We start from the raw sequence: 17,857 nt of genomic DNA on the forward strand, positions 1-17,857 counted from the left end.
GAGCTGTGACAAAATTGGCTAATTTGGAAAGAAATTGCAAGGTTATTTTTGCTAATAAATGCCAAAGGATATGACGCGGATACGTGTTAAATTATGACTTTGGTTTCGAGAGCTTTTCAGGTATATAACTGTGGGTAATATGTGGTTGGATCATCATCTCGATTGCTCATTATTTGAAGTGTCTTCAGGAAATTTCGAAGGGTTGAACACGGATTGTAATCGTTAATATACGTGTGATGTTCTAGCACAGTTTTGAAGTCAAAGTATAACTTTGAAAAATGTAAGGATTTAAGAGTGATGATTTTGGTTATACCTCGAGTTGAATTCTGAGATTTCAAAATCAAAATATGTAATTAGATTTTGAATGAGTATGGTTGTCTTGATTTCTATAAGAATGTATATTGTTGTGAAAGTAGGGAGTATAATGGATAATTTGCTGAATCAGATTCGAAGAATGTACCATATTAATTGTGAATTTATATATCTCTCGGGTATTACCTACCCGTTAAAAAAAATTCACAATTAATATTTTGTACAAAAGAATTTTATTACAGTATTTACAAAAATATATTTGTGTATATTTTCTTTAGATGTAACATAGATTTAATGAGTTAATATTAAATTAAACTCATTGATTTACGGTTGAAACTAGAATTGAGTAATCCCTAAAACTTTAGAAATTACATAAGTATTTCTTCAATATATTAGAAATTATAAATCAATACTTTGCGTGATGTTAGTGTTCGTGGAATTCTTGTGAATTTCGTAAAGTACGAATGATGTTATCTGAAAAGTTTCGAGTACATCGATGATGAAAGTGTAAAATCAAACATATATTTGAATAATACACTTGGTTTATTATGAGTTGGAATTTATTGAATTGTGATAGAAATTGTAGTTAACGATGGCTAAGTTGTGGACGAAGGACGTACCTCATTGCATATTAGCAATATGAATTAACCGAGTAGTTAAGATTCACACCTAATAATTTAGTACGGAAAGATTTATTAGGGTTTAAAAAATTTATATATATAAGATATACATATAAATCTTTTGGTGGAAAATGAGTTAATACTACATAACTCGTTGATACAATATATTTATTGTTGATTCGTAATGTTGTCCACAGTGATTCTTGAACTGACAGAGTTTGTGATGTTATAGGTGCTGCTGATTCTGACGATGCTGATGGTACTGACTGTGCTGGTAATGTTAACGGTACTGTTGATGCTGCTGGTAAACCAAGTCTAGCTTGTGAATCACGCATCATTCTTGTCAGGGTTTCTACTCTTCCTTCTATCATTTTGATTCACTCATCTGATTTCTAGTTAGAGTTAGAATAGATAATCTCTAAGACTTTAGAGACTACATAATCATCGCAGAATGCTTCTCCAATGAAGTTATGAATCAACACTTCATCGTTTGTTGTTGTTGGTATTCCTTGGTATTTACAGAGCGTATGACATTGGTGCTCATGGGACAGATTGTAAAGTTGAGGTTTACGACGCGGTTGTGGTTGAAGGTGGTAATGGTACTGTTGGCGTTGATGCTGGTGGTACTGGTTATGCTGTTAGTGCTGCTGCTGGTGTTTGTAACCTTTGTACCATATTCTCCAAAGCCGCTACCCGAGCGCGAAGCTCGTTGACTTCTTCTATTACCCCGGGGTGATTGTCGGTTCGGACGAGTGGATAAATAAAATCTAGAATGTGATGTAGTATATAATCGTGACGAGATACTCTGGAAATGAGAGAGAAAATGGTGTTTCGGACAGGTTCGCCGGTAAGTGCTTCAGGTTCTTCGCCAAGGGGGAAATGTGGTGAATGGAAAGGATCGCCTTCTTCTTGTCTCCAATGATTAAGGAGGCTACGAACCCATCCCCAATACATTCAGAATAGATGATGGCTGATTGGTAGAACCATTCCGGTCACACTGCTTTCGGAGCTTGAGTGGGATTCCATTTCGGAATCCGAGTGACTTGAACTAATGACGAATTCCATTTTGTACGATTGAATAAAGGATTTTTTGATATGAAATGATTTTCCGGCTATCGGATGGCATTCTAATTACATAGAATATCTATATGTATAGAGCAAAAGATTTCGTAGATTACGGAGGAATTTACGGAATATGTCAAGTAACAGATACGCTAAGATATGAATTTTGTCTATACATTATTCATGCAATCAATGCAGTAAGACGTGTCTAGACTAAGAATGATAAACATGTAATTTCATAAGGATGATAAGTAGGTAATTTTTGACACAAAATGATAGGCAAAACTTTTGACACGCAGACACGGTCGATGTCCAGACTCACTAAAGTATCCTAACGACTTATCAGTTAGACACACTAATGCAGACCTGGTTCGCTAAGACCACCGCTCTGATACCAACTGAAAGGACCCGTTCATATACATTATAAATGATTCACAATAGTTGATTACATCGCGAGGTACTTAACCTCTAAATGATACATTTTACAAACATTGCATTCGTTTTTAAAAGACAATCTTTCTTTACAACGAAAGTTGACAGCATGCATATCATTTCATAATATATCCAACTATAATTAACTTAATAATAATCTTGATGAACTCAACGACTCGAATGCAACGTCTTTTGAAATATGCCATGAATGACTCCAAGTAATATCTTTTAAATGAGCAAATGCACAGCGGAAGATTTCTTTCATACCTGAGAATAAACATGCTTTAAAGTGTCAACCAAATGGTTGGTGAGTTCATTAGTTTATCATAATCATTCATTTCCATCATTTTAATAGACCACAAGAATTTCATTTCCATTTCTCATAAATATACGTCAAATGCATAGAGACAAAAATCATTCATATGGATTGAACATCTGGTAACCGACATTAACAAAATGCATCTAGAATATCCCCATATATAAATATCGAAGTACTAAAGCAGTTCAAATTCTCTGACTGGGGCGTGTCAAAGCCCATAGATCTATCTTTAGGATTCGCATGTATTCATAATAAACTCCAATTCTTAGGCTACCAAGTTCAACAAGGGCGATATCTGGTATAACAATTCAACCATAGAATGTAGTTTCGATTACTTGTGTCTATTTCGTAAAACATTTATAAAAGTTTCGCATGTATTCTCAGCCCAAAAATATAAAGGGTAAAAAGGCAAATGAAACTCACCATACTGTATTTCGTAGTAAAAATACATTTAACGTCATTGAATAAGTGCAAGGTTGGCCTCGGATTCACGAACCTATATTAATTATATATATTTATATGTTGGTCAATATTTGTCTAACAATTTAGGTTATGTCATATTGTACCACAATCCTAATGCTCGAGACTAAATATGCAAAAGTCAACAAAAGTCAATTTGACCCAAAATGATTTTCAAAATTTATACATGATTAGTATATAGTTTAAATATCGTCGTTTTATATTTATTAAATATATTTAAAAGATTTATTAAAGTAAATAATATAATTCATTTATTAATAAAATTTTATACAAAAATATACTTTTATATATCTTAAGTAATAAAGTTCATAAAATATTATGATAGGTTAAGGTAATTATATTATCTGTATTACATATTTATTTGATAAAAAAATAACACTGTTAATAATAATAAGTAAAAGTTGTATTATTTTGTAATAATAATTATTATTATTCTATTAATAAAAATATCAATATTTATACTTACTAAAAAATGATATTATGATAAAATGATAATTCTAATTATGATAACTTTAATATTTACGATACTTTTTAATATTAACTTTAAAATAATAATTTTATTTAAAATGATAATAATAATGATATTTTATAATAACAATGACATTTCATTTAAAATGATAATTTTTGTTAAAATGATAGTTTTAATACTAACGATTCATTTAATAATAGTAATGATAAAAATACTAAGAACGATAATTTTTATCTAAATCAATATCTTACAATATTTTAATTTCATCATGATACTCATACTCATTATTTCCTAGTCGATTCGTTTAATAGCTTTTAATCGTCTTTTATAGCGCGTTCATGTTAATGATAATAATAGTAATCATAATAATTAGGTGTTACTAATATTAGTTTTTAATTATAATAGTACTAATGATAATAAATATTATGATAATATTAATGATAATACTTAATTATAACTTTAATGATAATAACGATAGTAATAATAATAAAAATAACAATTTTTACTGATAATACCTTTTATTGATAATGATAATAATAATAATAATAATAATAACTATAACGATGATAATAATAATCATTTTTAATAATAATATAAAAATTTCAATTGACTATAACTTCTAATCCGTTCATCGAAATCATTCGATATCTAAATGAAAAGTTCTTAATTTTTCGCTAGCTTTCCAACGACATGCATATCTTATACCTTATCTCAACCGCATATGTAACTAATTCAGGATTCAACATAACCTATCTAATGGCAATATCAAAAGTACAAGCATGCATAATCCTATATACTCGAGCACTAGTCAGGGATACACTATTAGTATGTAAAAATTAAATTATGAGTACTCACGTATCAATATTGAGATTCAATATTGCAGGAACGGTACGTAAACACAACGGAGATGATAAACACTAGATTGACCTCACGAGCATACCCATGAACTATACCCATAACCTCCATAGCTATAACCCATAATTTCCTTAGCTTTGCCCCGCTCGCATAACCCATTTGAAATAACTCGCTCATGACCTCGTCGTAGTATTTTATGTATAATACTAATAATATTATTTGAAAACACTAATACTACTAATAATAAGATTAATATTAATAATCTTAATATTAATAATAATAATAATAATAATATTTATAATATATATATATTTATATATTATGATGCGGAGTATGAAAAATGAATCACAAAACTGAAGAAATCGATCGTTTTATAGGATGTGAACCTCACCTACCCCTCATGCGATCGCATAAGATTGTGAGGTGAGACTCATGCGATCGCATGAGCCTCTTTTACAGCTCATAATTGATCACAAAACTTGCCGACACTCATTTGATTAGAGTAAAGAATTATATATATTATTTAATCTTTATAATTAATTATATATTATATTATATTTACGTTCATGGTAAAAAAATAATTTTTACACAAATGACACGGACGTTGTCACTCGACTCATGTCTTGGTTCCAGTTTCTCAAACGACCTTTCGTACGCTTAGAAAACTAACACTTTTCATTACGCGACGTGTACCTTTTACAAAAATTTGACTTAAACGTCGATGAAACATATTATAAGAAATGTAACTTATATATTTGAGCGTTGTGGTCATTTGCTTCTATAAATCAGGGGCTCGCTGTTTATCAAAATATATTATTTTAAATCAGGATGTTTTATGACTAAGTTAAAATATACATATATATTTATATTTTCATTTCAAAATATAAGTTTGAACTTTTTACTTAATATAATATATAGTTTTTCAAAACTAATTATATTTCAAAATTCGTTTTAACTTTCGTTTAGAAAATATTATAACACGTATCGTTTATACTTTAAAAATTAAATAGATACGATTCATTTATGCACTAACGTTTTAAATATCAATCGCATCACCAAGTGAGTGTTACTATCGTGTACTTAATTAATTTGAAAAACATATATTTAATGAACACTTTTTAATGTATGTTGCAAGTTATTCATATATCTAACAACTAATATTCCAACTTACGTTATTTAAACATATACATTAATAATCTAGTTCTATTATGTCGAAAAACGTTTTTACTTAAGAAAGTAAAATAATATATAAATCATAACAGGTTTCAAGTTATTAACTTACAGTTTATTCAAGAGTTGTAGGGTTAGGTCAAATGGATAAATGTACGTATGAAATCATCTTAACATGACAAATGGTTTTATCTTACCAACGAACATTAACTCAATTATTTACTCTTCATGATAAAATATCATTAAAGCCTATTAATTAACCTATCAACAGTTACGAGAAAAATTATTGTAAAGCATGTATTAAAAATCAAACAGGAGTCTCCACTAACTCTTGTCTAGTTCCCGTTAATTGACACTTTTGTTCTTACTTGTAATTCACTTTACCAATTATTCTGAATACCGTTAAAAAGAAAGGTTTCTTAAATCAAAGTGGACCTCTCAACAGAGAATCGTAATCATACAATGTATCTGATAAATCAATCATTTGATATTATCTTCTAATTCCGTCGATAAACATATTGAAACAAATAAGTTCATGTAAAGTATTATACGTTTAATACTTTGTTAATATTTTCAAGTTATAATATATATATATATATATATATATATATATATATATATATATATATATATATATATATATATATAATCATATCCATCTATGTATTGGTTCGTGAATCGTCGAAACTTGGTCGAGGTTAATTGAATGTATGAACACAGTTTAAAATTCTTAACAAACTTTGCTTATCGTGTCGGAATAATGTAAAGATTAAAGTTTAAATTTGGTCGGAAATTTCCGGGTCGTCACAGTTGGAGCTGTGACAAAATTGGCTAATTTGAAAAGGAATTGCAAAGTTATTTTCGGTATTAACAACGTCAAAGGAGTTAGCACATATATGTGTTAAATGTTTACTCTGGTTCAGAGTGTTTTTAGGTGCATAACTATATGCATCAATATCTCCTTCCGTAGATGATGTGCGGTTGGTTCATCCTCTCGATTGAGATGTTTTCAAGAATCATGAAAGGTTTGAATGCAGATTGTAATCGTCAAGATATAAATGAAGTTTAAGATGAAGTCAAGTGGTAAACTTGAAGAATTGTGTAGTTTCATATGTTATAATCAATATTTTAATTCATTTTAATTGTCCAATGTTGACAGTCCACAGTTAGCAGTCCACAATTTGTAGTTCAACAATTCATATATAGTTTATAATATTCGAATTAATTAATACGTATCGTGACCCGTGTACATGTCTCAGACTCGATCACAACTCAAAGTATATATATTATTGTAGAATCAACCTCAACCCTGTATAGCTAATTCGATCATTACTGCATATAGAGTGTCTATGGTTATTCCAAATAATATATATAGATGCGTCGAAATGATATGTCAAAACCTTGTATACGTGTCCCGATATTTAAAGTGCGTAAAATAAATAACAAAAATTAAATGACGATAAATAAAATTGCGATAATTAAAGGTAATAAGGAATTAACAGTTAGCTAGGAACAGTTAGCTAGGATTTTGTTAGCGTGGATTCTTAACGAAATTCTCATAGTTAATTTGTTTGTTTCTAACAAATTTTATTTTTTGCCCAATGTTTTCTTCATTATGCCACTTGTTGGATTCTGATAGGTCAAAATCTAAATATGAAATTGAATGAAAATAGTTACTCTGCGGTGAACGGATACGTATATCGGTGATTGTAAGTAGGATAGTAAATGACCGTTGAATCAGATTCGAAGGATGTACAGTGTAACTTATTAATGTGAAATCTAAATATTCCTCGGGTATTACCTACCCGTTAAAATATTTTTACCATTAACAGTTTGTAAAAAAGAATTTTTAATTACAATCTTTATGAAAACATATATACGTATATATTTTATTCAGGTGTAATCATGGATTTAATGAGTTAATATGATATTAAACTCATTTGGTTTACGTTTAGAACTAGAGTACATAATCTCTAAAACATTAGAGGTTACATAACCATCATGTCGAACGAAGATAAATGATGTAGAACGTCATGTATAACGATGATTATTCTCGAGGTATATAATGAGATGTTGAGGCGTGTGATGTTGAAACTTGGGTTTTTGGTGGTACTGTTGGTGCCGGTGATGTTGCTGGAGCTGGTAAATTTTGCACCATATTCTCTAAATTTATTTCTTGAGCGCGAAGTTTGTTGACTTCTTCTATTATTCCGGGATGATTGTCGGTTGGAACGAGCGAATGAATAAGGTTTAGAATCTGAGATATTATGTAATCATGACGAGATATTCGAGAAATGAGGGTGAAAATGATATTTCGGACTGGTTCACCGATAAGTGCTTCAGATTCTTCGCCAAGAGGTGAATTTGATTGATGAAAAGGATCACCTTCTTTTTGTCTCCAATAATTAAGTAGGCTACGAACCCATCAGATGAATTGGTTGATTCATTCTGGTGACACTGCTTTAGGAGCTTAGGTGAAACTCCATATCGGAATAGCTGTCGGAATCCGAGGAATTCGAACTGGTTGAGGGATTCATCTCGTACGATCAGATGAAGGATTTTTTGATAAGAAATAGATTATAGGATGTAGAATAGTACCCTGCAATACATAATTTACATATGCATATATAAAAATCCCATAAGTTACGGAGAAATCTACGAAAGCTGTCAGGCAAAGGTAACAACAACAGATACGCTAAGATATGAATTTATCTATGCACAGTCTATGCAATAGAGGCAGTAAGACGTGTCTAGACTTTAAGGATGATAAGTAAATAATTTTCGACACTAAATGATAAGTAAAACTTTTGACATGCAGACACGGTCGAAGTCCAGACTCACTAATGCATCTAAACAACTACTAGTTAGACACACTAATGCAAGACCTAGTTCGCTAAGACCACCGCTCTGATACCAACTCTAATGACCCGTCCTAATCCATCTGGATGAATACATTACATTTGGTTACATCGCGAGGTTCTGACCTCTATATGATACATTTTACAAACATTGCATTCGTTTTTAAAAGACAAACTTTCATCACATCGAAAGTTGACAGGTATGCATACCATTTCAGAATATATCGAATCTATAATTGACTTAATAATAATCTTGTTGATCTCAATGACTCGAATGCAACGTCTTTTGAAATATGCCATGAATGACTCCAAGTAATATCTCTAAAATGAGCAAATGCACAGCGGAAGATTTCTTTCATACCTGAAAATAAACATGCTTTAAAGTGTCAACCAAAAGGTTGGTGAGTTCATTAGTTTATCATAATCAATCATTTCCATTATTTTAATAGACCACAAGATTTCATATTTCAATATACATCCCATACATAGAGATAAAAATTCATTCATATGGTGAACACCTGGTAATCGACCTTAACAAGATGCATATAGAATATCCCCATCATTCCGGGACTCCCTTCGGACATGATAAATTCGAAGTACTAAAGCATCCGGTACTTTGGATGGGGCTTGTTGGGCCCAATAGATCTATCTTTAGGATTCGCGTCTATTAGGGTATCTGTTCCCTAATTCTTAGATTACCAGACTAAAAAGGGGCATATTCGATTTAATAATCCAGCCATAGAATGTAGTTTTAAGTACTTGTGTCTATTTCGTCAAACATTTATAAAGCAGCGCATGTATTCTCAGTCCCAAAAATATATATTGCAAAAGCATTTAAAAAGGGAGCAAATGAAACTCACTATACTGTATTTTGTAGTAAAAATACATATGACGAATCTGAACAATGCAGGGTTGGCCTCGGATTCACGAACCTATATCATTCCTATATATATATATTAAAACATATTCTTGTAATCGAACAATTATATATATTAATTTGTTAGTTATATCATTTTTATATTAATAATATATATATGTTTCCTATATTCATTTTGTATACGAAATTATTAATTTTATTATGTTATATGTATTATATATATATATATATATATATATATATATATATATATATATATATATATATATATATATATATATATATATAATATCATTTGTTTGTTAAGATTGCTTTTATAATAATAGTAAAATAATATTTGTAATGATAAAATAATAATAATGATAATACTTCATATTAATAAAAGTAATGTTTATGATTCCATTAATGATGATAATAATGATAATAATAATACTTATAACAATAATAATGATAATAATAATAATAATAATAATAATAATAATAATAATAATAATTTTACTAAAATGATAAATAAGTAATAATGCTTTTAATAATAGTTATAATAATCTTCAATAACAATACTGTCATTAACATTTATAATAATAATGATAGTATTAATACTTATGTCAAAAATAATAATACTTATATTGATATTAATATTGTTATTAATAATCATAAATTAATACTAATAATAATAATAGATTATATTATTTTCATACTAATAATGATAGTAATAATCATAATTGTAATAATGATAATAATATTTATACTTAGTAATAAAATGATAAGATTTTATTTTAAAATAATAATATTAGTATTATCAATAGTAATAACAATTGATAAGTAATTCTTATATACTAATAATAATAACAATAGTAAAACTTATGATTCAATTACTTATAACAATAATAATCCTAACATTAACCATACTAATCATATTAATGGCAATAATAATATTAATAATAGTAATAATAATATGTAAATAATTTAATGAATAACTACCTCAAATGATTTTAAAAAAATAACAACCACTAGTCGGGCTCGAACCCGAGACCTCTCGTTCGTTGCAAACATCCTTAACCATCTGACCATACCAGCTTTTCTGTTTGAAACTAGTTCTATATTTATATATTGATAACTCTATCTGTTTACTACTACTCCTTCTTCTTCTTCTTAATTTCTTAGTCGACCAAGTAGCTATCAATCCTCAAAACATGAATTTTAAATATTTCCAGATAATCACAAATCAATATAACTTATTTATTTTTAGTTGAAATCGAAAAAATAATAATAAACAGGTTAAAGACAGCTTCACTGCTGTCGCAGCCTTTCTTAAAAAAAAAATTATTTTCAATATCACGTATGTTTTTAGATGATTGTTATAACACAAACTTGGTTTCAAATGATTCATAAAAGCTTTGTGAATCCTTAATTGAAACAGAAACATTAAATTAAAATCAAATTTCAAGAAGAACCTAAAGTTTGACTTTTTGATAAACAAACTTTGACTCCAAAAGTAAACCTCAATTTGAGGAATTGAAATATGAAATTTTGCAGAAAGATTGAGTAAAAGATTTCTAACAAAACTACATTATTACATTTTTGAAAAACATCACGAATTTGAGTTTTGGTAAAAAAAAATTGAACGTACAGAGGTGTCGACATAACTTATCTGTTTTCTTTAAAGTTTTTGTTTTTCTCCCACAGATATAGAAATCGATGATATATATTGAGATGGTGAATAATTGATGTAGCAGAAATAATTCATGAAAATTGTTTTATAATGCATGTGTGTCAATAGTATAATCTATCCAGGAGGAAGAAACTAAAAAAATATATATATCAGATAGCGTACGATTTACTTTTTTTTCTTTTTTTTATATAATCAAAAATAATACTGTTAATATAAATATAAATAATAATATTAATATATCAAATTAATATTATCATCTAATTATGGAATATTATAAATTTATTTATATAATATTTATATACTACTTATTTTACAATACTCATTTAATTAATTAAGTATAGAAGTTATATATTTATTTTACATATTTTAATCTACAAATATTTGTTATTAACTTCATAAGAAATTAAACGAGTATTTCTAAATAGGGTAATCGATGTTTTTATCAAATTTTATATATTCTAAAATACTATGTATATAATTTTTATATAATAAGTTTTATTATGTAAATAAATATATTATATATTCTTAAATAAATAATTTAATATATCATTATATATTTACAAGTAATATTCATATATATATGTATATATATATATATATATATATATATATATATATATATATATTATATTCATTTTAATAGTAACTTAATTATTATGTATATCATTTTAAATTTTTAATTCCAATTAATTAAAGTGTATTCTATTAATTCAAAATATTATATATATCCTTAAATTTATTTATATATATATATTTACATATTTAATTACACACAATTGTTCGTGAATTGTTGGGAATAGTCTGAGTTTAAATGAATCCATAAAAATAGTTAACAAGTTTTGAGACTCAACATTACAGACTTTACTTATCGTGTCGGAAACATATAAAGATTTAAGTTTAAATTTGATCGAAAATTCTCGGGTCGTCACAAAATTCGCCATTGGGCCAAAGTGGCAACTAGTTGAACTAGTCACCACTCTTCCTCACCATTCATTCATTCACCTCCTCATCCTTCATACTTCTACTTTTACTCTCAAACACCCAAATCATTCATTCATCATCTAAATTCGATCTAGGAGGCTTACAACAAAACAAATTACATATTCGTGATCCTCTCATCATCCTCTACATTTTGGTACCAATTTCATCTCGTTTGGGTAACATTTCTAAAACTCTAGATTTCATGTTCTTAGTGTTTTTGGCTTGAAATGATGTTAATTAGTGTCTATGGCTCAAGTCTAACATGAATATGTGTTTAGTTTGCTCGATTTGTTGTTTTGAGTAACTAGCATGAACACTTGAATTGGGTTTGTTAAATCTTTGATTTTGGATGATGATATGTGTTTAGATGTTATTGTTTATGTGTTTAAAGAGTTAGTTACTTCATATGCTTCAAATTGGTATGTTGGATGACATGAAAATCTCACATTAACATGATTATTGATTTCATGATTCTTGGTTAGGGTTTGATAGACTTAAAACGAACTTTTGATGAATGAAATGCTATGAAATGTTATTAGTAAGTGTTTAGTTTCGATTTATGTTTAATTACCTTCGAAACGGCATATCATATGCGCAAATTGGATTCCCGAATCACCGTTTGCATTTTTGAGCTTGAAACGTTAAATAATGATCATTTATTGAGGTTTTCATTATTGTTAATAATGGATTTGATTGATTAAATGTGTTTAGTTGTATTCCTCGTTAAATTACCTTTCTAACGATATAAGATACGTGTTTTGAATGTTTACGGTTCATAAGTTATGGTTGTTTGAAGTTGGATTCGTGCTTGAGTGTTCAAAAACTGCCCAGAATTGCTGAACAGACACTCTGAGCGCTGCTCAAGGTCCTGGAACGCCGCTCCAGGCCCCGGCTATCCAAAAATACACATTTTCGTTTAATTCTAACTATGCTACGCACCCCCGATCAACATGAAACTTGGCCAACATACTTATATATGCTTATCTTTCATCGAAAAATTGTCGGATACCCGACCCGACCCCGTTGACTTTTTTGTTGACTTTGACCAAAGTTAACTTTTATTCAAACTTAACAAATACTTATGCAATCATTCTAATCTTCTTTTATACTTGATTCTTGCATGAAACTTGACAATGTGACTCATATGCTATTTAATCGAGTCGTAACGAGCCATAGGACTAATTGAACACATTTCGCCCGACCTTGTGTCGTAACCGGTTAATTGATACAACTTACTTGTTTAGGTCAAGACTAAGCAACTTTCATGCACACGTTTACTTTGTGAAGTACATTTATACTCGTGCACCCGATGTGAGATCATAGTCCCATCTTTCAACAACTTTTACGCTTTAAATTATGGGATGAGAAACATATACGCTTTATACTTTTATGCATTGAAACAAGTACGAAAAACAAACATTCCACGTGAGAGTTAGAACAAAAATTCCCCAATTCAATTATCATTAGTTACACTTGCGGGTGTAAACGTGAACTTATGTTGTGTGATCATACGGGCTTGACGAGCCCTCATTCAGACGGTTCGCTACCGTTGGTGAATGAAATATATTTTCGGCAAGTGTAGTTCTAACACTATCTTGACGGGGTTCGAAAAACAGTTAAGTTTGATAATTGGGTGCTCTACAAACCGATGACAAACTTTCAGAATGTAAACGATTTGGAAAATCACTTAATACTAAATCTTGTGGTTCAATGCAATGTACTTACTAAACCTATGATTTCACCAACGTTTTTCGTTGACAGTTTTCTGTATGTGTCTCAGGTTCATACTTGGCTACTTGATACATGCTTCCGCACACTTTGATTACTTGCTTGGGGTCAAGCATATATGCATACGCTAGTGATAGCACCTTTGGATTCAAACTTAATGTTTACATGCATACGCTATTGATAGCATTCGTGATTTTCAGCTTATATTATGTCGCAAGCTATTTCATTTACACTTTACTACTTTTGTAAACTTAAACTTGTTGTCGAACCGTTTGGTAAACTAAACTTTGTAAGTCTTGTACGTTTCAAATGAATGCGACATAATTTTGGTCAAACGCGTCTCATTTAGGGACTATGACCATGTAACGGGACCTAAGTAACGACGCCGTCAATGATGATTTTGGTCGGGTCGTTACAGATGGTATCAGAGCGCTGGTTGTAGGGAACTAGGATATGCATTAGTGTGTCTGACAGAGTCGTTAGGATGCATTAGTGAATCTAGACTATAACTGGATAGTTAATCATTGCATTCTGACTTGCATTTTCTATAGATAGCACTTACTTGACTACTTATACATTTATACTTGAATCATTCTTAGGCAAACTTCTTAATGGTACCAAACTTTCATCATATGAACTCGTACTCTGCCATTTCTGGTAACACACGTAAATTCAAGATTCATACGCGTAAGGATGATGACGACTTCATTAGTCACACTTGTTCGGGAACTCTGTCTCCCAGATTGTTATTCACCACCGTTTCAACTTACTATCGGTGTCGCACCGGTGTTCCTTACTATCTACCACTTTTTGTTACTACCACCACTACTCTAGGTGAGTATCGTCGTCACTACTTATCACTACGGTTACCTACTACTCGTTATCATAATTCGTTACTCTTTCCGTGCCTAAAGACATTATTGTTTGACTTGAACCGCATTGACGTGAACAATCATTTATACACTTCCCTCAGGAAACGCTTCTTCAGAGTTGCACAAATTCTTTCGATTCAATACGAGTCACGTTAGAGACGTCGTTACACTTTGTTCATTTTAAAACTTCACCATCACACGAACTTGATTCCATGGAGTGATGTGGGAATGGAGGTATGAGTTAGCGTAATAACGACACTCGATGAATGTGGTTATATTATGGTAAGTCATACCAAAGTTCTAATGACTCGTGATGGTGATTGGACTCGATCAACCTAATCACCACCATGTGCCATGTACATGACTTCATTTTTCTTGTTTGAACATCCGAAAACTCCGAGAATACTGATAACAACCATACCAAGGACACACCATCGATTATTGTCGAACCATATTTATGCTTCCGAAAGAATGACAAATTCTTTCAACTTCAAACTTGTGTTATACGAGTATACTATCTCGTTTTCGCACAGTTTTATCGACGAACTACAAAACGCTTGGTATGCTCACATCGAGGCGGAAACTTCTCTCGCCTTACACTAGTACTTCCGTATAAGGAAATCTTTATTCTAAATTCTTAATGGAGAAAGAGACTCTTCACATTATGCTAGTATTCACCTTGAGGGTGAATAGTCCTAACGAACATTTTTCAGAACCCGATAAGAAACTTATTCTAACAAACGTTTTCAAGTCCTAACAAACTTGTTCAAATATACCTCTTAAAGAAATGTACCTCGTTTCGGATCAAGATTCTCGTTTCACTTCTAGATTTTTGGAGTGCCTTACAAAAAGCCTCGGGACCACGTTTAGACATGAGTGCAGCACATCAACCACAAATCGACGAACCAAACAAACATACGATTCAAACCTTGGAAACCATAATACGAGTTTGTGTTATCAACTCCAAATTTACTTGAGAAGAGTATTTTCCTTTAGCCGAATTCTCTTACTGCAATGATTTTCATTCGAGTTTTAACGTCACACCTTTTGAAACCTTATATGACCAGAACGTCATTCTCCTTTTGTCGAACCAAGTAAACGATGATCAATTCACCGAGCCCGAGATTATACATGAGCGACCGAGAAAATCTATCCATATTCAAGAAAGACCCAACACGACTTGTAGTCGCCAAAAGAACTATGCTGATGTTAGATGTAAACCTTTCGAATTCCAAGTGGGTGACCACGTAATGTTAAAAGTCTCGCCTTGAAAAGGTGTAATCCATTTCGGGAAACGTAGAAAGATAAATCAGCGATATTTTGATCCTTTTAAAATCTTGGGGCGTTTTGGACCCATTGCTAGCCGTTTAGATTTTCCGACTCGTTTGAGTCTCCGTTCGTCCTGCAATCCACGTATCAAACTTAAAGAAGTGTCTTGCAAAACAAAAACTTGTTATCCTTTTCGATGAGCTTACTATCGATGATAAACTTCACTTCCTAGGAGGACCGGTTGAAACTATGAATTGTGAAACCAAATTTTGAAACAACGTAAAATCTCGACTGTCAAAGTTCATTGAAATGCCCAAGGAAGTAACCTCACTTATTCATAGAATTGGCAACGCAAGATCTCGAGGAAGAAACAACGACTACTACTTCCAACTAAATTTTAGGACGAAATTTCTTTTAAGGTGTAGGTAATGTAACATCCCGCATTTTTCCGTTAAATTATTATAACGCCCGTCTTTTTTTTTTAAATAATATCTTTCGTATTCTAAATTCGTATCTTTCATTAACTAACGTTCTTGATATTTCCATTATTCGATTATAATATCTTCCGTTTATTCTCGCGTATTTAAAATTAATTCGTTTGGTTAATTCACGCACCCGCTTTTAAACTCGAGGGACTAAATGCGCCATTGGGACAAAGTGGCAACTAGTTGAACTAGTCACCACTCTTCCTCACCATTCATTCATTCACCTCCTCATCCTTCATACTTCCACTTTTACTCTCAAACACCCAAATCATTCATTCATCATCTAAATTCGATCTAGGAGGCTTACAACAAAATAAATTACATATTCGTGATCCTCTCATCATCCTCTACATTTTGATACCAATTTCATCTCGTTTGGGTAACATTTCTAAAACTCTAGATTTCATGTTCTTAGTGTTTTTGGCTTGAAATAGTGTTAATTAGTGTCTATGGCTCAAGTCTAACATGAATATGTGTTTAGTTTGCTCGATTTGTTATTTTGAGTAACTAGCATGAACACTTGAATTGGGTTTGTTAAATCTTTGATTTTGGATGATGATATGTGTTTAGATGTTATTGTTTATGTGTTTAAAGAGTTAGTTACTTCATATGCTTCAAATTGGTATGTTGGATGACATGAAAATCTCACATTAACATGATTATTGATTTCATGATTCTTGGTTAGGGTTTGATAGACTTAAAATGAACTTTTGATGAATGAAATGCTATGAAATGTCGTTAGTAAGTGTTTAGTTACAATTTATGTTTAATTACCTTCGAAATGGCATATCATATACGTAAATTGGATTCCCGAATCACCGTTTTCATTTTTGAGCTTGAAACGTTAAATAATGATCATTTATTGAGGTTTTCATTATTGTTAATAATGGATTTTATTGATGAAATATATTTAGTTGTATTCCTCATTAAATTACCTTTCCAATGATATAAGATACGTGTTTTGAATGTTTACGGTTAAAAGTTATGGTTGTTTGAAGTTGGATTCGTGCTTGAGTGTTCAAAAACTGCCCAGAATTGCTGAACAGACACTCTGAGCGCCGCTCAAGGTCCTGGAGCGCCACTCCGGGCCCCGGCTGTCCAAAAATACACATTTTTGTTTAATTCTAACTATGCTACGCACCCCCGACCAACATGAAACTTGGCCAACATACTTATATATGCTTATCTTTCATAGAAAAATTGTCGGATACCCGACCCGACCCCGTTGACTTTGACCAAATTTGACTTTTATTCAAACTTAACAAATACTTATGCAATCGTTCTAATCTTCTTTTATACTTGATTCTTGCATGAAACTTGACAATGTGACTCACATGCTATTTAATCGAGTCGTAACGATCCATAGGACTAATTGAACACATTTCGCCCGACCTTG

The sequence above is a fragment of the Rutidosis leptorrhynchoides genome, chromosome 3, assembly GCF_046630445.1.
Source record: "Rutidosis leptorrhynchoides isolate AG116_Rl617_1_P2 chromosome 3, CSIRO_AGI_Rlap_v1, whole genome shotgun sequence".
In the NCBI taxonomy this organism is placed as follows: domain Eukaryota; kingdom Viridiplantae; phylum Streptophyta; class Magnoliopsida; order Asterales; family Asteraceae; genus Rutidosis; species Rutidosis leptorrhynchoides.